The 22766-nt window shown below is 47.4% G+C and overlaps 1 protein-coding gene across 2 annotated transcripts in view; it reads right to left on the bottom strand.

Annotated features, from left to right (window-relative positions):
• SV2B (synaptic vesicle glycoprotein 2B) overlaps positions 1-19364 on the bottom strand; it is a 59359-nt gene extending 39995 nt beyond the window's left edge. The window contains exon 1 of one of the 2 annotated variants that reach the window (XM_032194648.1): positions 19218-19364. The gene's annotated coding sequence lies outside the window, so the exon portion shown is untranslated. Of the gene's footprint in view, positions 1-14581; positions 14786-19217 lie in introns of those variants that run through there. The other variant, XM_032194649.1, reaches the window with a different exon arrangement.
• Between the last annotated feature and the right edge of the window lie 3402 nt (positions 19365-22766).

The following is a 22766-nucleotide window of genomic DNA, read 5'->3' as shown; positions in this document are numbered from 1 at the left end:
TATAGCACCATAGTTCAGGAGTACGCAAGAGAGAAAATCCTCAAAATCACCTGTTGAAGCAGAAAGATTTAGCTATTATTTATTACTTAGTGTGACTCATGCTTGTGGGCAGGAATGCGGCAGTACATATGGGAGTTAAAGTCGAATTGCCATCAGTGCAATTTATGCCAGGAGAGTTGAATTCAGGCTACTTCTGCTTATGTTTTACCCACGATTTTTCTGTAAAATATGGTAAGGAAAAGGTTTGAAAAAATATATGTCTGGGCAGACATTTGTCAGGACTCAGAAGGGTTTGGTTAGAGGAAGAATGGCTTAATGTCTTGGGAATCCCTCACTGGGATCCTCGGGGCCGTGTTGACTGCTTGTTGCTCTGCCATTTTGATGGTCTTGACATTTAGGACAGATGGCCACGCTCTGTGTGCTGCAAATCCAGGCACAACAGGTCCAAAGAGCATGGAAAGCTACTCCTGAAAGATATGCTAGGGACTTCTTGCCAGGGTTTGGGTACAGCTATTGCCAGCCCTTCCCACAGCAGTGCACTGCCACATGGCTTCTGACGAGTATATGAGCAAGATCAAAGAGTGTGGGCTTTCCTTTAGCTCCTGCTTTCCTCAGTGCTCAGAGGGGAACTCTTAAATTTGGCATAGTGTGCAGCCCGAAGTGTGTTATTCACACCTACTCCTACTGCTGATACTACTCGTCCCCACCTAGCTTTAGAGATCACGTCCTGCACCACCGTGTAGAGCTCTATTTTTGCTCCACACTTCCACCCCAAGTTAGCTGGTGATGCTTTTCTGCAAGACTCCTTCTCGAGACTGGTGAAGTCAGCTGGTGGCAGATGGTACTGGTGGCCAAGTGGCTGCTGAAGGCCCCACCTGGGTGGAAGGGAAGGCATGACAAGGCAGCAAGCCTGGCGAGGGGTCTCCGTGCAGTACTTGCCTTTCTAATCCCCTGTGTAGGTGCTGTTTCCAAGCTTCCTCTGGGACATAAGTATTTCTTTCAGCATGGAGGAAGAGGGAAAAAAATCAGGCTCTTTGCCCTAAGACAGTAAAAGGGATGGACTTACCTGCTGATTCAGAATAGGAGACAATTCAGGATATTCATAAGGCAAGAAATTGAAATCTCACACAAGGAAATCCCTATCTACATGTTAGCATAAAAGCAAAGGCCTTGACTACATTGAAAGCAAGGACAGGATGTGTCTGAGGGAAGGGAGAACATGAATTTCATTGGCCTGGACAATCTCTTTTTCTACCAGGAGAAAAAAGTGTTTCAAGATATAAGCCAACCATCAAGAGGAAAACTTCACGGTTGTGTTGGCTATTCTGCTGCTGTCTACTGAGGAGGTTTTAGATATATTTGCTGCTGCTCATTGTCAGAGAGGGGATCCCAGGCTAGAAAGCTCCCTGGGTGATCATTCCTGGGCAGCAGTAATAGGAAGGCTATGAAATGGCTTCCCTTGACCAGCTAAATTGGGGCTATTCACACAGAAACGACACCAGGAGATAGTGCTATCACAGCAAATGGCTTCTGCTCCTGCGAGGGAAGAGAGAAATACAGTCTGTCACACTCTTGAGTAAATCTAAGATAAAATAAATTCAAGACTTTTGCTAGAAGCAGGAATCCTGGATGATATAAAAGAGAAAGCAGGCAAGCAATGGAGTGTGAGAGCAGGTGTCCTCCAGATGATGAGCCTGGGGGGATTCGCTGGCAAATTTCAAGGGGATAACAAATACTTCAAGGCAGATGGTGCTTCTTCAGGGGAAAAAGGAGTAGAATATCCCAGGTGAAGGAAGTGGCAAAAAGAAGATGATAATCAAAAGTTATTTATCAAAGTGTAACATCAGGCTGACTTGAAGGGAAGCCAGGGAATGGCCTGCAGACAGTGGGTGGATACAAAGCCTTTCATCTCACCCAGACAGGTTGGGGAAAAAGATTTCTCTCTGATGACACTTCAGTGACCAACGTAAGATATGGTGGTGGCTGCAAAACTTCCCTGATTACTCAGGAGGAAGCAGCAATGGCAATGAAACCCAAACGCCAAGCCTGCAGCAGGTCCCCTGGCCACATGCTGAGCAGAAGGGGCAAGAGCTGACCCATCCCCTCCTGGTGGCAAGAGATCCTTGGAAGGTAGTGAGGGTAGGAAGAGGAATATGGACCCATGATTAACGTATCAGTTTGGGATTTTTTACGTATAAAGTCCTTTCTGTGTAACAGAATTTCTGTAAGATGTCGGGAGACTCCTGTCTCTGCCTCTGTTTCCCATCCTGAGGAGGGGATTGATTGCTTTCTACCTCCCAAGTGTGCTGTGAGCTGCTTGAGAACAGAGGCAGGTTATCTATCTCACCTGGACAAGGGCCATCAAAAGGTTGTTGCCTGGGGAAAGTGGTATACCTGTGCTGTGGTGGAGGTTGGGTTTCAGGGCTGTGAAGTTGCTGCTTTGCCTGAGTGCTAAATTCACTTGTTACCTCTCTCCTGCAAGGTGCAGATATGAAAAAAACAGGTAATGGGCATGGAACAAGGGCAACACTGAGTCTCTGCAGTTCCTGCACATGTGAGAACCACAAATGGATCTCATGATGGGCACAAGGCAGTGAGTAAAAGACACTGAAGTGTCTGTTGTGTTTTAAGCTGCTGGAAGATGGCCAGTACTGCCTGTATTTGACAGTAAATGGGTTTGTTGTGATTGGGCTAAGATGGGTTTTTAAACTGGTCTGTGGAAGGAGCTTTTATTTCCAAACATAACATATTTACCAGTTCCCCGTGGAGAAGCTGAGAGCTGGAGATGTCTTGGATGGTGGGGACTTCCAAAGCTACTAGATAGTACTGATAAATAGTACTGATGGTTACTATTCAGCCCTGCCAGGGCTGGTCCTGTCCAGACCCCACGCTCTGCAGTGCTGGGGCCCAGCCTTTCACTTGGGACACTCATGGGCCTCATGCCCCAGCTCTGCCTCACCACAATGTGCTGGATGTTCACAGCTCACCGCTTTTCACTGCTGTGCAAGTCTGTTCACCACCCCATAGGACCCAGGTGCAATATTTTTTTTCCTAGGGCTAGTGAGGAAAACACAAGTCAGCCACACTACACCTGCAGAATACCCCAAAACAAATCCATCATCCTCCAGGTGAGGCAGTTGGCCCATCATGGTGTTTTGGTTTTGAATAAAGCCAAATTTCTTGTAAAAGTTGGTGGCTAAAACCAGTGTTCATCCTCTACAAAGTGCAGGTGACAGCTTTACATGCTTCCGAAGTGCCACCTGCCCAGCTGTCCCCATCGAGGACATCCAGGAAACCCAGCCTCTGCTGGAGGTTTCTGGTCACCAACCTCTGCATGGTGTCTGAATTTGGGATACTGGAATTTGGTCAAGAAGATTGTAGACATTTCCTGTCTGCAAGTGATATACTTTGAAATTCGACTGTGAAATGAGCAGGATCTTCTCTGGGAAATAACCACCTGCCTTTTTACAGTGGAGTCTCTTGTTGGAAGCTGAGAAAACATTTCTTTCCCAGAAAGACTGCTGCTGTGTCTGAGTGCTATAAAGTCTGAGGGAAATCCACCATGGTCGGACAGAGGGCATCAGTCCAAGGGTGTCACTCAAGCAGTGGTCTGCAAAATGTATCAGGGCTTTGTGAACCCAAAGTCATCCCTCGTGCTTGCCCCCTGTAATCCCCAGGGAGCCTCAGTGAGCCTCCCAACTGATGCCTGATTCTTCCCAGCTCATCTGGGGTGCCCACCTCACCCTGAAACCACTCTGAGGTGACACAGCCCACAGGACAGGCAGGGAATTTTTGCCTGGCTTCCCTTTCTGCTCCTTCATCCCATGTGCGTGGCAGGAGGGAAGCGATGCCCTGCAGCGAGGGCTTTCCCTGCAGCCTGACATCATGCAGAGAGCTCCCTTGGCTCATGGACCGCACTGATTTCTTCTGGTAGAGTAAGCTTGGTTGCCAAGTGAAGGCAGAACTGCTGATCCTTCTGCACAGCACCCTCAGCACCTGCCCCTGGCCATGGATAGAGCTTTTCAGAGTCGTTCTGACACTGCCCTGACAAATCGCCAGCTGTGCTGCTGCAGATGGTCGAGGCACCGCTAACTTTTTCTGCTGGAAGGTGCCAAAGCTTCCCTGCCCTTCCTGGCTCCTTCCTAGCTCAGGCATCCTGTCTGATTTTTCTTAACACATTTGATGTAATTTTCAGGAACTTAGCAGCCACGTTGGCTCGTGCTGCTGGTCTGTTTGTCCCTGAGCTCTGCGCTGCTGATGAGCAGTATCTGATATAGTTCAAAGGATGTGAAAAAGCAGCCATGCTTTGCTTGCTCTGTAAGCCTGTGTGAAGGGAGGAATGGAGAATCCAAACCAACCCCCTGAGCTGATCGACTCTACGAAGGGTAAGATCAGAGGATATTTAATTAGGTTCCTAATTACAGTGCTTATTAGCAGTCGTAAAATCACCAGGGTTTGGATTGCATAGCAATGGGAACGGTGGATCTCAGAGATATGCATCGCATAGATAAACATGATTATTCCTCTGGCATGATCCCAACTGGAAGAATAGCACGCTGCACCATAAACGACTGAAGATTTACCTCTGATGTGTCATTTGTTCTTTCCACAATAAAAGCAATATTAAAAAAAAAAAATCGCATAGGCACAGTTGGGTTCAAATACCAGTCAAGGCCCACAGTATTTTAACCATAAAGTAAATTCAAAATAATAAAAAAGGGGAGCACCACAGGAAAGCCCCCCCACTACTTAAAGAAATACAACATTATCTCTATTTTCTGAACCCCTGCTAAAAATACAGCTCTGCTGACAAGAACAGACATTTGTTTCTTCCACATGATTGTGACTAAGAGAACCCCGCAAACCTGGAGTCCACTGGAAGCTACTGGAATAACCCTGAGTATTAAAAATTGAGTCTGAAGTGTTTTTTCCTCCTTGCTTGCCTCTGTTTCATTCAGGGAGATAAAGGTGGGAGAAGGGGCCAGAAATTTGTCCAATTTTCTATGAAAAAAAAGCAAAAAAAAGTGTTTCTTCATATCAGTCAGTATTTTTCTTCAAAATTTGTCAGGTTTTCCCCAGAGATACAGAATTTTGCAGTGACTTCAGTCTTTTTCAGTGAAAAATGGGCAAAAGGGAACATCTGCTTCTCAAGCATTCCCAATTTGTTCAGAATAGATCTCTTTTTTTTTCTTTTGAGAATAAAATGTTTGGATGAAAATTCTTTGAGCAGAGAGAGGGAGCTTGTCCTTCAAAGATGGAGAGCTTCTTGTTTGCACTAACAGATTGGCCTCGCTGGGGTGTAAATGGACTGTCCGTAGTGTCCAGCTGGACCCAGCTGCACTGACAGCAGTGGGAGAGAAAATGAAGGAAAAAGTGCTACTTAATCCAATGTGAATGCAAGAACAAGGAGATTGTGAAGTGGCCAGTAAGGCATTTCAGCTGGGAACTAAAAGGAAAGTTCCAAAGCAGTCAATGAGTCAAAAACAAAACAAAACAACAAAAAAAATCTATTTCTCAAACAGAGCTGGGAAGGTTTACTTGGGGAGTAAACCAGGGGACTGAGCATTCCTGCTCATCTATCCCCAGGTGCACCAAATCAGAAATTAACTTGGCCAGGTTCTGGGGCATTTGCAGCAGATGTGGAAGCCTGAAATTCAGCCTGACGCTGAAGTTTAGACAAAGCCTGATGGCAATATTCCTGGGCTGAAGGACAGGATGCATGGGGTACAAGGAGCGGGCAAGTCAGTTGAGGATCAGTTGGTGGCTATTGCATGTGCTTGACTGCTGGCAGGCTCTGAAAGAACATCCAAATGCCACCCAGCATTAAAGGGGATAAAGGCCAGGCTGCTGGGGAGGTAAATCCAGGGAGCTTCATCTGTCTGTGCATTTTGCTTGAGTCATCGTTGCTTTTGTGGCGGAGGAGCCCTTCACTGCAGGCGGAGCAGAGCCTCAGGGAGTGTGGAGACTCATGAAATATAGATAGGAGCCAGGCAGGCTCCTAGAACTGGGTAAATACATGCATGATAATTGGCTCCATCTTCAAGCAAGAAATGTTTTGCATAAGGATGCAGAAAGGGCTTGTTCAGTAAACTTTGATGTGCACATTTGACTCAGCAACTGCTGGGGAGAAAGAGAAAGGAAGAAAAGAAAAGAGAAGAAAAGAGAATAAAAGAGAAGAGAAAAGAAAACTTTCCAGTAACTAAGCTGTAACTGAACAAGCAACTCCGTTTTGCCTCTTTTCCTTTTTTCCCTTCACCCACTCAGCAGACTGTTATCTCCAACATCCTTTAGAAAGAGCACCTGATGAGCATTGACATGGTGCAGATGCAATACCCTGATCCAAACTACATACAGCCTTTGTAACACCTCCAAAGAAAATGTGTCTACGTGGAACAGGCAGAAAAAAAATGCCACTGATCCTGGCATGGAGACAAGGCAATGGCTAAAAGGGTGCTGTCATTGTGGACATTTGTTAATGGCTCTTTTCCAGCTCAGGGACATGCAAACTCACTGGGATACTCTGAGTTGGTGCAAGCTCCCTGTGAGTTCACTAAAGGCTTTGTGGATCCTTTCTGTCCTTTGCACATGAGCTGGATCCTGAGAGATCTCTGCCTTTATGTGCTTTAACCATGCATGGCTGGTCAGAGCAAGCCTCTACTTCTGCAATGACATTATTTATTTCTAAGCACCTCAGGAGCCTCTCAGGCTTACACTGATCCTCCTTGCTTGGAGCAAGTAGGTTACCCCCTTGGTGGGGAGACGAAACCTGAATGATGATCTCCCTGCAAGCACAAGGCAGTCCAGACATGGGCAAATGGGACTAGACCGATGCAAAATAAAGCCATGTTGGGAGTCTGCATTGAAATCTTACATAGGTTGAATCTTTCAACGCAATCCCCTAGAATCTCACAGGGGAAGCAGCTGTGGCATCTCCTCCTCAAATGCTTGCTTTGAAACAGAACTTGAATGTTCTCTGATGTTCACTAATGGTGGTGGCAAAATCATCCCAACCCCTCCCAGCTCCAAGCTGTATTCATGTTCACATTAGTAATGCTTTTTGTCAGCATCCTAGATTGGGCTGCTAATTAACTCAGCAGCCAGAGATAATCAGGGAAGCATCTCCACTCTCCTCTGCACCCCCACGGGCAGGCACCCACCAGCTGGCAGAGAAAGAAGCTGCCCTTGACCTGCTGGAGCTGAAGAGCTCCTTTTGGAAAGAGCCGTAGGTTTTGCTTGGTTCCTGAGCCCCCATCCCATGCCTTCACAGAGCATCAAAACGGGAAAATCCTCCCATCCCAAGCAAGGGAGATGCACAGGAGATTGAGGCCCCTGTGAAACATCTTTAAGGAGCTGACCTGTCAGCCTAGAGAGCTTCTCTGCAACTTTTTGGGGTTGATGGACCCTGTGTTATTTCCCAGTTGAGTGGGAAAACCTGTCTAGGATGGATGTAACAGACTGTGTTTTCTTCCCTACGTGTCACATGCTTTTGAGGATCTCCATGGTCTCACATGCTGTAAGTCTGCCAAAATTGTAGCATTATTTCATAGCAGGTATAAGAAAAACAAAGAAACAAAAAAAAATGACACAAACAAACAAAAAAAGAAAACCAAACAAGAAAATAAGTCCCACAACAGTTAATTAAATCCCTTCCTCAGAAATGGAAAAATTATTATCAGGTCCTGTATTTGACAGTACGTTGTTTGGAGACGGAAATTCTGGATGGTTTTTAATCAAATGCCTTATCTACATCTAGTAGGGAAAAAATCTGATTCAGGTATTTGATTTATAAAGGTAATAGGAAATATTTTGTTTTGGAAGTCTTCCAGCTGGAATGAGTGCCAAGATAATTTTTTTATTACAATTAGGAAAAAATGATTGAAACTGAACAGCTACACTAGACACTCAGAAAGAACAAAAAAGATGCCAAAATTTTATCAGATCATTTCCACTACGAACAAACATCCCATTCTAATAACACCACCAGTCTGTTTTTTAATTTAGTTTCAGCTATGTTACGGATCAGAACCTCGGGGCTGTGGATGAACCCAGATTTGATCAGCTGCGAATTCATCCATCAGCCCTGCTGTGATTATGTTCTTCTAATCAAGTACAATCACCAGTGATCACGTAACGCCATTAAAACCCGCTTAGGAACTGATCAATGGCCAGCACAAGCTGAACTGGTTAACGTAATTTTTGAAATCAAGTTTCAGCATTACTTTCAATTAGCTCTGAAGAATAATGGCGATGCATAGTGATCAGCAAGTTCTGCTGTGGACATGCCACCTTAGTCTGAACAGGAAAAATAAATATGATCCCTTTTTCCTCACCACTGAAAAAAAAAAAATAATAAATAGCTGCTAAGTTCCTCATTGGGTTTAGCAAACCTTAAAGTAAGCACTGTCCAGTGTCACTTAGGATGCAAGAAAGCAAAGCTTTGCTCATCTGCTTGCTCACAGGCATTTCTGTTGAACTCCTTATCAGAAGGATGCTACAACCAAATCTATCAGTACTTAGCTGAATTGTGGCAGATTTGACTGAGTTTGTAGGTGCAAACAACAAGAAACCATTTTTTGACACCGATTATATATGTAAGAAGGTATGAACAGCTATGTTGGGCACTCAGACAACAAAGGTAACTTTCTTTTCCAGGTCAAATGGCTTCTCTGATTGCTCAAAGTGACTTAAACTCCTGGTGAAGCCCTGCAGCTGTCCTTGCTGGGATGTTCCCTGCAGCACAAACCCTACTGAGAGACTGAAAACAGCACATCCTCAGTGGAGCTGGAAGCAGTAAAGGAATAGCTCTGTAGAAATTCAATGGAAGCACAAATAGGCATCACTTTTGGGGCCTCTCTGGGTGGCTCCATGGGCTTATCTGAAAGCTTAGGGGGGTTCTGGAAAATGTCTGCCACTCATTGATGGGAGAAATTGATGGGAAATCTCTGCCACCAAGGAAGCCTGCCCCTTTCGTGCTCTGTAAGGAAGGCACCAAGCCACAGGCCTCAGGAGGTTCCCAGCCATGTGCAGCATGGAAGATGCCCATAGCACCCCCTTCGTATGCTTCTGGAAGATAGGAGTGCAACAGCAGGCCTGGTTGGGGAACAGGAAAATGGTCTTTTTTTTCCTCCTTCCACCTGAAAGCAGCTCTTCTCTGTCTCTGAGATTTACCTATGGCACAAGGCAGTAACGAACCTTCTTTCCCCTAATCCTACAGCCCACCACAAACCTCTTCTCCCTCCCTCTTCTCTGCCTGTTCCTCCATCCATCACCTCCTCTCCGAGGGAAGTCTGGACGTGATCCTGGCTGCAGCCTGAAGCAAGGCAATTGTGTGATCACCCATGTTGGGTGCTCGTGCCCATCACCCTTTGAGCACCCACAACAGCCTCTGATGCCACCGGGTCCCTCTGATAACTCAAACTGCCCCCTCCTCCCTACCTGTTCTAGTCCTGCTCTACCCTCCTTCCACAGCTTGCTTTGGAGTAGAAAAAGGAGTAACCTAAACCCACGTCCTAACAGCACCTTTCCGCTCAAACCCACAAAGCTATTTTTGCTCTGTGTACAGACCCCCCCTCTTTAAGCAAAGAGAAACTGCGCCAGCGCAAACTTGTCCTCACTTAACTTCGCTGCCATCCAGACAGAAGCTTTCAAGCAACAACAAGCAGACCCTTTCAATATTTAATCAGCTGCACGGCCTGAAACAGTGAGTACCAGCCCCATCTGCCTGCGTGGAGCAGCCCAGGGGCGAGCCTGTCGTCCTCCAAGAGCCTCTCTCCTCTTTTGCAAGCTTGTTGTGGTGGGAAGTCAAATAGGAGCCCCGGCCACTGCTTCAGCTTTCAAACAGCATGGCTTTGAGGCACCTTATTTCTCATTCCTCTGTTTCTCAGCTGCCTCCCAGGTGTAAATCTTGCTTTCTTTCCTGCTGATGGCTGGGAAACTGCTGTGCTCAGCACCCTGTAGCCGTAAGTCAGCAAGGCTTGAGCTCTCGCCCACTTCTCTCTGTGTAAATCTTGGCTGCGGGCAGGACTTTGCAGAAGTTGCATGCATTAGGCTTTTCCTAATGCACAAACATTTCCTACCAGAGGACCAGAGTCCTACACCCTCCCCAAGCTGCTGTGCCCCTTGCATCCCCCTGGCAGCTCCTCGAGGCTCTGGTTTCTCCCTTCACATCCCACTGGAGACGTGGTGCTGGGGATGTCCATGCTGCACAGCACCACAGGCACTGCAGCACAAGCAGCATCTCTGATGGTTTGCAGTGTCTGAGCTCCTAAGTGTAAAAGATATCCTGCTAGCATAATAAAAGAGACACTAATAGCCAACCCTAACTATCCTCATCTAAAAGAAAAAAAAAATGCCCCAAGCTCATTCAATTAATGATAATAAATGCAAGATTAATTGCAAATTCTCCACTTTGATTCACCGTTCTCCAGCTCTAGGAACGCACCTTTGCTTTTCCAAGGTGGCACAACCTCAGAGCGCAGCCACAGTCACCAGAAGGTTAATGAATGGCTGTGGTGACAGCACACACGTTTACCCCACTGGAAATGGGCTGTGTGTTCTTTCCGTGCTGGTCACAGCCAGAGGGAGGTTCAGCCTCCACCAAACCCAGCAACTTTGGGCCCGTATCACAAGTGGAAAAGCTCCTCAGCTGCTCCTGAACACCAGAAAACCTTGACCTGCCAACTGCAGCTACACATCAGGAGACGAAACCACTGGGATTTCTCAATCTGTGTCTGCATATAAATCATTTAACACCCCCTCCACAAGTGCTCTTAATTAAAGCACGCTCGATCCCTGCAGTGAGACAGCCCTGTTAAAATATCTGTGAGTTTGGACTGTGAATGCGTGCGGGATGGGGGTGCAGAAGGACACCTTAAAGCTCCCCGAGAACGGGCTGGTCTTGCTGGTGCCTGCTCCAAGCTTCAGGGGAAGTAGAGAGGAATTAGGGTCAGACTTCCTCACTCATGTCTGCTGAAAGCTTTTGTGAGCCAGCCCTCTGTTGTTGCAGGTTTTTGGAAAAGGCCCACACCTGTCGTGTACCCAAACTCTGCACAAAGCACCCTCTCTTCTTCCTCCCTCCCACCGATCAGGGCAGACTGAGCCCTGGCTCCAAAAAAGGGAGAACAGAATAGTTGCTTTTCAATTTTATTATATTATGAGGTGCCATATCCCTCATAATAGCCCATATATCTGTGCTCCTGGCAGAAACCCAGAAGAATTTTGCTTATTTTACTGGATTTGCAGCCCTGGGACTAAAATCGGAATCCACCCACCCAGGGATAGCTTGCAAATCTAAAGGAGCTTTTACCCATTAGTGTTAGCGTCTGGTGCAATAGATCCTCTGTGCCAAGTACAACAGGAGAAGGATTTTTGTGCACTTCCATTCCCCCGAACCTCGCCAATCTTATGGTCATCATTGTGGAGGCATCTGAATAAACCTGCCTCTAAACTCGTACTCTGGCTGTGCTAATCCCCCTAAAAACAGGCCTCAGAGGAAATGGCAGCCACCAAAACAAGATGTCACCAGGCTTGTCTGAGGATTGTCACTGCTTTGTCTCACTGCTTCATAATTGGGATTCCTCAAAGAAGCCTCTGTCACCATCCCTATGGGGTTTTCCTCTGGCTGCTACCGAAGAGGGAGTCACCAGGAGCATCACACATGCCCGTGGGAGCAGGGTATGAGCTCAGGAGGTCAGGAACCTGTGAGTTGCAATAATCAGAGCTCTCAGTGCTGGTAAATCTGCAGCAGCTTGAACATGTGCTATAAAGGACGAGACAAACATCGCATGGAGGAGGCCAGTTCTCTGGAGTTGTCCTTCAAGTGGCATGAACTTCCTAGCTTTCTTGCCCTGGCTAAATACTCTTCCATTTCAATTTCAATTTCAATTTCAATTTCAATTTCGATTTCGATTTCGATTTCATTTCAATTTCAATTTCATTTCCAATTCCAATTCCAATTCCAATTCCAATTTCAATTCCTTTCACCTTTTTCTGACCCAACCCTCCTTTCTAGTTTATTCCAGACAAGGGAACCTGCAAGGCCACCCTGTACCTCATCTTCCTTCCCCCCCTAGACACCAGCGTGTGTTGACTGGCAGAAACGTGATGACAAAGTCGTGACTACACGGGAAGAACAAACAGGCTGAGCAGATGGGCTGTGAGGGAGGAAGGCCTCGTTTAAAACACAAATAGCTGGTGATAATTTAACAGATGTGGTAAGAAAAATCTGGAGAGACGAGCACGAGGTGACTGGATTCCAATTCAAATCAAATATTGTGGAATTTTCCCAGGCAAGGAAAGGTTTCATCTTCCATCTCCTTGCTTATCTCATCCTGAAGAGATAATGACACTGATGCTACGGGTCTTACATGAATGATGTAGAGTATTTTTTGTTTAGGATTTCACATGACTCCCTGTCCTTACCAAGTGGATTTTTCACAAGAGAAACCCCCCCTCTACAACCCAAAGTCCATCTGAAAAGATTAAAATTCAAGCAGAAGTCCAGAGTCAAAGATTTCAGAACCTTTCCTTTACTTCTCAATATCAAATCAGCATTTCTCAGGAAATATCTTTGGGATGCTATAAAGATCTACACATCTAGCAGATTGTAATATTAATTTGGCCCTAGAATTTCATCTTGGCAGGTGTACCAAAACTACCACAGATGGGTATGAGGATTTTCTCTTTATAAATATCACAGAGCACATTAATTACACAGAGGAAATGAACCCTTCTGAGCAGCACCGCAGCAGGGACCAGGAAAGCACAGTCACCACTGGCCAACACCTCAGGTTGGACGTGGGAGAAACGTCAGCTGCACACAGACACACGACAGATAGCAGAGATACTCTGGCATCAACCTCCCTGCAGATTTTATAACCTAGTTCATCCAGAAAAATAAATAAATATAGAAATTATAGACATTTCTGGTGCTCAGAAGTGGTTTTCCTGCAAACAGGGAATGAAGGATTTTTAATCATTTGAAACAAACCATTTTTTTCATTTTTTTTTTTTTTTCAGTCAGAGGAAGCAAAACCTGTCCTCTAAGATTTTCCTACTGATAAAATCATCAAACACCTCAAAGAATATGCATCTGGCAATTTCTGCACTCTTTCCCTCTTACACAGTGCTGGGATTCAGACACACACACAAAGCTCACTCCACTTTCCTGTATTCACTTCACCCACTGGTCACAAGGCACAGATTTTGTACAGAAGATTGTCACCCTGAAGCCCACAAGAAAATAAAACAAAACAGAACAAAACAAAACAAGCCAAAATTTGCTGTCTAAGAGAGGAGGATCTTTATCTTCAGATTTAATGTAACTGGTGCCTGAAATTCTAAGGATGCTCTAGAGTGAGCACAAGCAGCAGGGTGCCCCAATCCAAGTGTTGAGGTACCTGACATCAAGGAGTAGGAAATGGGTGAATTTGGTGCAGGTGGAGGTTTCTGTATGAACGCTTCACGAGAGGAACATTTTTATAAACAAAACACTCTTGCAATTTTCTCCAGGAGTAGTTTTTTTAACTCTGCCTGTCATAAATAAACCCAGAAAGAATTTGTTTTTGTATCACAAAACCAAATGTTTTCAAAAGCCTCTTCTCACTAAATGATCTTAGCAATTACTGGATCGAAGCAGCAGGTTTTGGGTGGAACACAGGTCACTCTAGTATTTTTCCTCTTTCTTTTCTTTTTTTCTTTTTTTCTTTTTTTTTTTTTTAATTTTATTTTTTCCCAACGGGAACATTATCCACAGACCTCTGTGGATTCAATGCCACCAGGCTGCTAAGGCTGCTCTTAGTTTTATTACTCCCTGATCCTCTTTAAACAAGGGCCCTAAATTCCTGGTGTAAGAGCTCTGCTAGCAGTCGACCTAGACACGGGACGCCCATTTTGAGAGCCTCATGACTTAAATCGACTTGCGGACCTCTTGTTCAGAGCAAGCCAACGCCCAGGACATCCGACAGCTCACAGTCTATGTAGTCCAGCTAGACCCCCTTCCTTCCAAGCACCTCTATTTGTTCCTCTCTATATAACAGCTATTTGCAATGTCTTGGGGACTGCTTTCAGGGGGAAAAACACAACGAGACCTCACACCAGAGAAAGTTTATCAGCTAGAAAAGTTGACGGGCTTTATGCACCAGCTTAGAAATCATGAATGACCATGCAGAAGTCCTGCAGTAAAGAGCATAGGACCTAAAAAAGCAGGATTTGGGTAGCAGCACCTGCCCATCCATTCCAAATATTCCCCAAACCAAGCTGGAAATACCATAGGAAAAAGGATACAGAGTGGGCAATGAAACGTTATCTGGGTTAAAGCTGCTCTGATTGCCTCGGCACACACATTGTCTGATCCGCTCGGCTCCCATCCTCTCACTAACAGTAATTAAATTGCTTTGATGAGCACTGACCCCTAGAAAAGCTTCAGTGCAAGCCCAACTGGCTTTCATTGTGTTTTTATTTTTTTTTTCTTCCCTGTGGATTTTTCAGCTCCCCTCCCTTTGCTTTTCACCCCCTTAAACCTTCTTACTTTTACACCCCAACTGCTTGTCCAGAAAAGGACCAAGAGAAAAGCATCCCTTACCGGAGCTGGGAAACATTTCATCGCAGCCATTCACCATCCATTTCCCTTCTTTCCAACCTGGGGAGCCGCTCCTGAAAGGCTCATCCCTTTCCGCTAGGATGTCACAAGCTGGAGATTAGAAGTAAATGCTCTGCAAGCCGAGCCGATCATCCAGGTACTGAGGCGCAAGCAGGGGAAAAGTCCATCGGGCAGCGGCAAAGCCCGGCGCACGCACGCACACCCCAGGCACAAAGCGCCAGGAGCTGGAGGCAGGAGGGAGAGCAGATGGGAGGGGGGTGGCTGGGGGGAACCAGGCAGCGGGAGATGCTAACGTGACAGATGTGAGGACTCCAAGTTAAACAGGAAATTGGGGATGCTCGGCACACGGAGGAAAGGCACTGAGCTCACGTTAAAGGCAAAGATTTCCCATGGTCTTCCCTGTTTTTGCTCCCTCTCTCTTCCAGCCAGGGTTTCCCCGGTGATTTCTAGCTCGAACCTCATGCTCAGAAATAAGGCAGAGCAGGTGCTGCAGGGCCAGCTGAGGTATTTCCCTTCCTGGCTGGGAGCTGGGAGCCCAGCCTTTTATTCCCCTTCCAAATCAAACTGCCACCAAGTTATTTCAATGGCATACTCTAGATGCTGAGGGTAAACGTGGGAATGCCGACCAGCACGATGAGGCTTTCTATTTGTCCCAGTTCTGGGTAAGGGAAAATACAATAGGGTCTAAATCCTGATTTAGGTTATGTAGGCTGTAGAGCAGAAAATAGAATAAACTGATTTAAATGCAGGGAAAAAATAAAGTGTGTTGGTGTATTTGGCTTCCCCACTAGCAAACTCTACTTTTCAGCAGTTGAGTCGAGGGTAGGCAGGGTGAGTCTGGGGGGTGGCAGCTGCACCGTGAGGGTGAGCAGTGGGGATGTAACTCCACAACAAGGTGGCAGGAACCCCAGTGAATGGTAAAATGCAAAGATAAAAAAATGATTTCTTTGTTAAGGTCTGAAAAGCTGAGCAAAGGAAGACAAACCATACTGTTCTGAGATAGATTCCAGCTTCTGGAGATTAAGGGAGGAAAAGCAAGGGCCCCTCACACGCCCTGCCACAGATCAGCAGTGGCACCGGCTCTGTCCCTGCCTCAGAAGCAGATGCCCCTTTTTGGTTGTTGGTGCAATCCAGGCTGTCTCCTTCCTCACATCCCTTTCCCCACACACATACTCACTGTCCCTGCGCTGTGTTATTGGCTTCCCTTCAATGTTTTAATGGAGAGCTGACAGTGATTCATTCGCACTCCGAAGAGCTGAACCTGAACTTGCGTCCCCAGCACTGCATCTCCAGAGCCAGCCCGAGCAGGTACGCTGGGAACATCTTCTCAGGGGCACTGTCTGTTATCCCCAAAGCATCCCTTTTCTGATTAAAGGAACAGCTTGGAAAAGCCTAAGGAGGAGATTACACTTTGGGAAACCACTGCTTTGGGTCCCTTGCTCCTCCTCCTACCTGCTGCCGCACTCCCTCGTCTCTGCAATTATTTATAAAGCTCCGCGTCCTTTCCTAATCAGGATGCCGTAATGTTCCTTTCTGTGCTCCGTTTTGTGCCGCACGTCACTCGGGTGTCACCCTGTGCCTGGGCCCCTGGTGACCTCTGGGAGCACTCGGCAGGGCTGGCAGCAGCGCCCTGAGTCACCAGCAACCTGCCCGCACCTCCGCCTCCCTCCCTGCCACTGCCCTTTCCAGCAGGGGAGGCCTGGGGGGGTTTAACGCAGTCTAATCCCCAGGCTGGATAATTCAGGGAAAGAGGATTAGCCCTTCTGTCCAGGGCCCTCACCTAAATATAGAGCGGCCCTCGCTTTGTGTCGCAGCTCCTTCGCTCTTCCCCATCCTGCCCCAGGGGATGTCCCCGTGAGGCTGCAACCCAGGGAGTTACAGCAAGAGAAGAGCAGGGGCGAGGATGAACTTCTGGGAAAGGCAGCAGGGCCCGGGCAGACCCATCCCCAGCTGTATATTTTCTCCCTAATGACTGCCAGGCTCTCTTGGTGGGGTCACAGCTCTTCCTATGTATTTGGGAACCTGTGTCACAGTCCCAAACTACAGAGGATGACGGGAGGGTAGATGGGCAGTGCAAAACCTGGATAAACCTGGGAGAAGTCGAGACCTCCAGTCATCCTCCTCCTCCCATCCACCCCAGACATGAAGTGAGGGCTGGCACAGCCACCACAGGCTCTCTTTTCCTCCCGTGTCTTTATTTGGCTGTCAAAGCCCTAATGGGTCCTTCAGTTGCTGTGATGTTAAACATTCATTAGCACCGGAGTAATTCCATAATCTTTTCAGACAAGAACAATTTCATGAGTTTTCAGCTCATGAGCTGGAAAATTAATTTGCTGACCTGACAGTGCAGGAAGAGAATTTTGGGAGCAGGCTGTGGGCTTTGGCTAGGACTGTTCCTAGCCCTGGGATTTGGTACCTGGGCCAGGAAAGGGGAATGGTGAAGCTGGGAGCTGGCGCTCAGCGTGGGTGAGGCAGGGAGCCTGACTCATGCTGCACCAAGCGCGGGCTCCTCCAAACCCTGACCTGCCTCGCCATGCTGCACAGGCTGGAGAGCATCACCGTAGGTCAGCGGGGGCTCCTCTCCTTGTTGCATCTCTTTGCTGCACCAAAAGCAATGCTCTCAACCCAGGAGCTAATATGAACAACAAAAGACACTTCTTCTGCACCCTGGCTTTTTCCTTACAAGGACAGACTGAATCAATTCTTATTATGAATCTAAACTCATGTACCCCCTGTACCAAACACTAGGTTGCGTGCTTTTATACTCATCATACATGTAGGACCTTCCACGTCCACTTTAACAGCACTTCCAGAAGTTGGTGCCCTCACCCTACCTGCAGACAAGCAGCCAGATTTACAGAGATCATCTCCATGGGCTAGGCTGCCTGGCTGTCTTTTGGGTACCGCCTGGCTAAACCTGGCAGGAGGATGCAAAAAGCTGGGCTTCCACCTCCTGCTCAGCTCCCTCAATAAACAGTTGTCAGGGATTTTCATGCAGGGAACACAAAAAGCTGCAAATAACAGAGCTACTTCACGGGGCAGAGCACTCTCTGCTGGGCAAGCTGACCAGGATGGCTGTCCTGGGGGGTGCTTTCTCTTTGTCTTGCTTTGATGCTCTGGTAGGGTTTCTCCAGCTCTTCCATTACACTTTGCAAAATCATGTCAGCAAAACCAGCAGTGTCAGTTCAGACCTGAAGCCCCAGCTCTCCCGCAGGGAAGGGAGAGGTTCCCTTCCTCCTTCTGCTGAAGGATCAGAGTCCTGGCTCAGTGCTTCACCCTGGGATGGCCAGTGAGGCATAACTGGATATTCAATATACGTATATATATAAAATAATATATCTGCCTAAGTAAGGCAGATCATTAGCCCCTTTCCTCTCTCTTCCCCCAAAGGATAACATCAGGGAGCCAGAAGAGCCATGAAGCAGCAATTTTCACGCCAGGTCGGACACATGACTTACTCTCTTCCTGCCTGTAATTTCTGCCCAGACCTCCCATGGCAGGAAAGCCCTTTAAGCTCTACCACTGTGCTTAAAAGCACCCAATCTCAACACAGTGAGGGTTCCTCTGAGCACTGCAGTCCTCCTCACCTGTACATTATAATTGTTGAGTTGTTATTCTTTTTTTTTTTTTTTTCCTTTTCCTGAGACAAAGTGATCCATTACGATTAGCTTATTATGAATCCAGTTCCTATCCGTGATTTTTAATGGGATCCTGGCATTATGAATCATATTACTGCAGCTAGATGAATATCTTCCTTGTACGACATTTGTTCTCTAAGAGAAGAAGCAGTCCCCTCAGAGATGTAGGTCGGGATGTGCTGTGGGGAGCAGAGAGGTACATGCACACACACACAGCAACTTCCCACCGGAGAATCCATGTCCTGCCACAGTCACTGGTCAGGGCGCCAGCCCCACCAGCACCCCAAACCATCGCTTTCTCTCTGTGGCTTCATTTCATCCTTCCTAACAGAGGTGACGAACTGCAGTTTTCAGTTTTAGCTACGATTAAGGTCTCCCAGGGTCTGGGGAGGATGATGATGGGGGACAATCCAAAGGGGTGCTGGCAGTGTGGTGGGCAGCGGGGCGAGCAGAGCCACCCTGGGGTGCTACACCCATACCCACATAGGTGCACAGTGCTCCCGGATGGACACAGCAACCCCTTTCCCCATGCACTTTCTCCTTCTCCACCCCAACCCACCCCGACCTGGACATACACCATGAGCACTCATTTAAAAATTACCCAAGCCCAAGTTAAGAGTATAAAAGACAGCAGCACATCCCGTTCTGGGGAGGGCACGGGCAGCTGGGCAGCGTGACGGGGCGAGTTTGCACGGCTGCTTCACTCCTGGCCGCCCCGACACCTCCAATCCCCTTACACTGACACAGTCCCCTACAGTTCCCGTGGATTCATCCCAACTCAGCCACCGGCTCCGCATCCTTAAGCACCTTCCTCTCACGGCATCTTCTGTATTAATTTTTAGACAGAACATTTCCCTACCTCTTACACTAACCTCCCCGGCACTCAACACGGAGCCCCCAGGAGCTGCCAGCTTTCCATCAGCCTCTCCTCACCCTTATTTTTTTATATATGGAGCACAGAGGGAACACCTTGCTCTTACCTTGGGCACCCTGAATTGCGTCCGGTGCTGCTGGCTGTGCGGCGCAGCGGGGCGTGCGGCTGCGGGAGGCTCCGAGCCGGCATCTCCTCTAGCAGTGATGCAGTCCTGCCGGGCGCTGCATGCCAATGATGCAGCCCGGGGGAACCCAGCCTGGGGAGCCCAAGGCGGGGAGGGAAACGGGGGGCTGCTCGCCCCACCCGCAGCGCCACCCACCCCAGCCCCGCTGCGGAGCCGAAGGGGAGGGAGAGGAGGGATGGGAGAGAGCGAGAGGCTGCACAGCAGGCAAGGAGGGAGCGAGATGAAGCTCGTGTCATTTCCTCACGGCAATAAAACCCAGCCCGCTGCCTCAACGTTACAGCTCTAGCAGAGTTCTGCATTGCATCTTTTTTCTTTTTTACTTATTTATTTGTTTTATTTTGATTTTTACTGCCATCATGCAGGCGTGTTTCTGCAAGTAGAGGAGATCCCAGCATGACTGAGTATTATTCCGGCACCCTTCCCCTCTCCTCTTTATGCACTAGCCCAGTGCTACATGCAAGACCCTGTCCCTGGGGAAGGTGGTGCTTTACATGCCACGTTTAGGGGATAACCCTGCTGCAGAATAAACCTCTTCTGCTTAAATCCCCCTTGTGTTTATAAATTGAGAGCTCACTGTCAGAACACTAGCAGCAGAAAAACTCCCGGTGTCCATACAATTTCGTGCTTGCAAGAGACCGTGTGGGTAAAAGTGTGGAGCTTGTTCCGCTGCAAAGATCCATCCCAAGTCGCTTTGTATGGTTAAAAGAGATAAATGAGTAACGCAAAGGGGTGTCTTACTGGGAAGTAAAACATGCAGAGCTTGGCTACACTGCAATCCAGTTGTAGGGCTGTTCTCCAGGTAGCCAACTCTGCTCTCGGTTCAGCTGAGCTACCTGGGTATCAGTCACAGCAGCACAGAACTGAGGCTGAACTAACACCTGAGCAGCTCCCCACAGATTTGGCACTATTTGCTCACCTTTGGTCAAGCTGGGGACTGCTTGACAGGCTGATCCCAGCACCAGACTGCAGTGGGGCATACTCTCCATGTGCAGACAGAGTTTATAATAACTAAGAAAGCATTGCCTGCATGTTTGAGGATGGGGAGCACATCCTGCCACATCCCTGCATGCAGAAATGCCCAGATTAGTCCAGATAATAGGAAATAGTAATAACGATTCTCGCTGTCAGATTTCCACTGCTGCTTCTGGTAAACTAAAGCTAAAGAGGAGCACAGAGCTACAGGCTTATTGGTAAGGAAATAGGGACTGAATTACCCAGCAGCATGAATCCTGTGTACTTGCCAAAGGGACAGAGCAAAGATTTGGGACTGCAGACCCAGCCATTCCTCCTGGCTCCATGTCAGCAGGTGACAGCCACAAAGCCACATCTTTGCCCCATGCCTCAGTTTCCCCACCTGTGAGACTCTGCTGGTGCTACTGGCCTCTCCAGGCTGTACCAGCACTAGGAGTCATCATTCATCTGGCTGTTTCCAAGGCCTCTCTGTCCTGTATTTTACAGCTCATTCACTTGCCTCGGCTCACCTGATGTGAATCTCTAGCTCAAATGTGTTTGCAACTGCTGACAGCATTATAAATGGGGCCTGAAAATTCTTTCTTCATCCAGTTGTTTACTGGTGCAGTTCCTGTGACTGTACCGGTGGCACCACTTCCATATGCAAAGTCCAGGAGGTGATTAATTCACTTATTTTCACTCCCACTCATTTAAAAAATTGGAACTAAAATCTGAAGTTCAGCTTTATTCTCTCCAGTGTGATACATTAGTTTAATTGCATTTTGTGTTTGGTACAGGGCACTGACTGCTTTGATATGGGAGCACTCCAGAAGTCAAATTATCATCACCCCTCCTGTATGCTACAGGCCAAATACCAAGGCTATGGCAAAACCAAAAAGCAAGCCAATCTATCACAGGGACACTGAGCACCACTTTGTGTGCACATCACCCTACACGCCATTTCTGCAGCTCATTAAACCTTCAAATTCTTCAGATCACAGTAATTCTGCTTTGTGTCGGATTCATTGCATCTTGCGTGGGTCACGGTCAGGAAGTGCAGCACCTTTCTTGATTGTATTTCCCCAGAGGGGGCTTTGGGGCAGCCCCACAGGTGCTTTCCAAAGACCACTGCAGCTTCACTCTGAGGAAGGCTGCTTTGCCTTGCATTGCCTTGCATCTGCAGCTGGCATCATGAGGAAGAAGCAGCAAACCAGCTGAACAAGCACCCCACTGTTCCTGCTGGGCTTTTCTCAACTCCCAGCAATGCCCCTCACATCCATACCTGCACTGCTTTCTGCTGCCTAGGCATGACAGATCTAGCTAGAGCAAATTTATATTAAGTGTCATTGCAGGATAAGCAAGGAAGGGGACAAAAAACCTGGGAGGCGTTCCTTATCATTGGACTGTGATCATCAGTGCTTTTAATTACCTCTGCACCCCAGGCACATCCCTGCCTCTCTCTGTTAACTGCTGTCTTGTGGAGCCAGGCAAACAGGAGAGCTCCTCTTCAGCAGCTGCTCAAATGCTGTTGGGAAGGCATACAGGGGAAACTGAAGCAAAGCAAGAAGGCTTGCAGGCTGTCCAGTGAAAGGAAGGTAATTAGAGAAAAAGAAAGACTCCAAAACACACTAGCAATGTGTGTTTCATGGCTCTGCCAGGGTGCTTGCTGTGAGAGGCACTCAGTATCCCTGGTGTTGAGAGACCAGCAGATGGTCAGGGCAGGACTTTTGGGTTTGGATTTTAGGGTTCTCTCCTCAAATGCACTCACTTGTCCTTCTTTGCATCATCTGCATACAGAGATCCCAAGCAATGTTTGATTCCATCTGCTATTGTACCTGGTGAGTGGCATTACTAATACGGATAATGAATACAAGGCACAAAGCTATACAAGTGCTAGCTCTAATTACTGTTATTGCTGCCTGCTTGCTGGCAGACGTAGGTAAAGTGCTGATGGCAGAATTCTGGTTATCAATAAAAGAGCTGTTGGTCCTCTGCACTGTGGGTCTCACTGCAACAGGGTGACATTGCCAAGACCCACGAACAAATTGTGAGTACAAAGCCAACAGCAAAAGGAAAAAGCCAAGCTGGGCTGCAGTGCGGGAGCACTGTATTGCCTCCCACCACAACAGGTCAGAGATACCATGTGTTTGGGAAATGGATGGCAGATCCCCCCAGCAGATAAATATGGCATAAAGAGTTTTATGCCCGGTGTGAAATCTGTCATGCTAAAATAAGGATTTGGATTTCTGAAAGATTTCTGTGCCCATAGTTCAGGTATATATGGGTATGGGTATATTCATATATACATGACACCTGAAGCATGACACTTGCTACCTCTCATTGCCATCTGCTGATCTTACTATTATAAGGAGGGACTAATGGCTGGGACTGGGAGGAAGAGGAAACAAATCTCAGCACATTTTACCTTTCACATCGAAATTCTGATCTTGTCTGTCTAAGGCTTGTTTTCACCAAGTATAATACTTTTTTTCTTAGATTAATCAGTCACTGTCTGTTTGG

Source organism: Aythya fuligula, chromosome 11 (genome assembly GCF_009819795.1).
Source record: "Aythya fuligula isolate bAytFul2 chromosome 11, bAytFul2.pri, whole genome shotgun sequence".
NCBI lineage: Eukaryota > Metazoa > Chordata > Aves > Anseriformes > Anatidae > Aythya > Aythya fuligula.
Note: the sequence above shows the minus strand (reverse complement) of the source record. Positions and strands in the feature narration are given on the sequence as shown.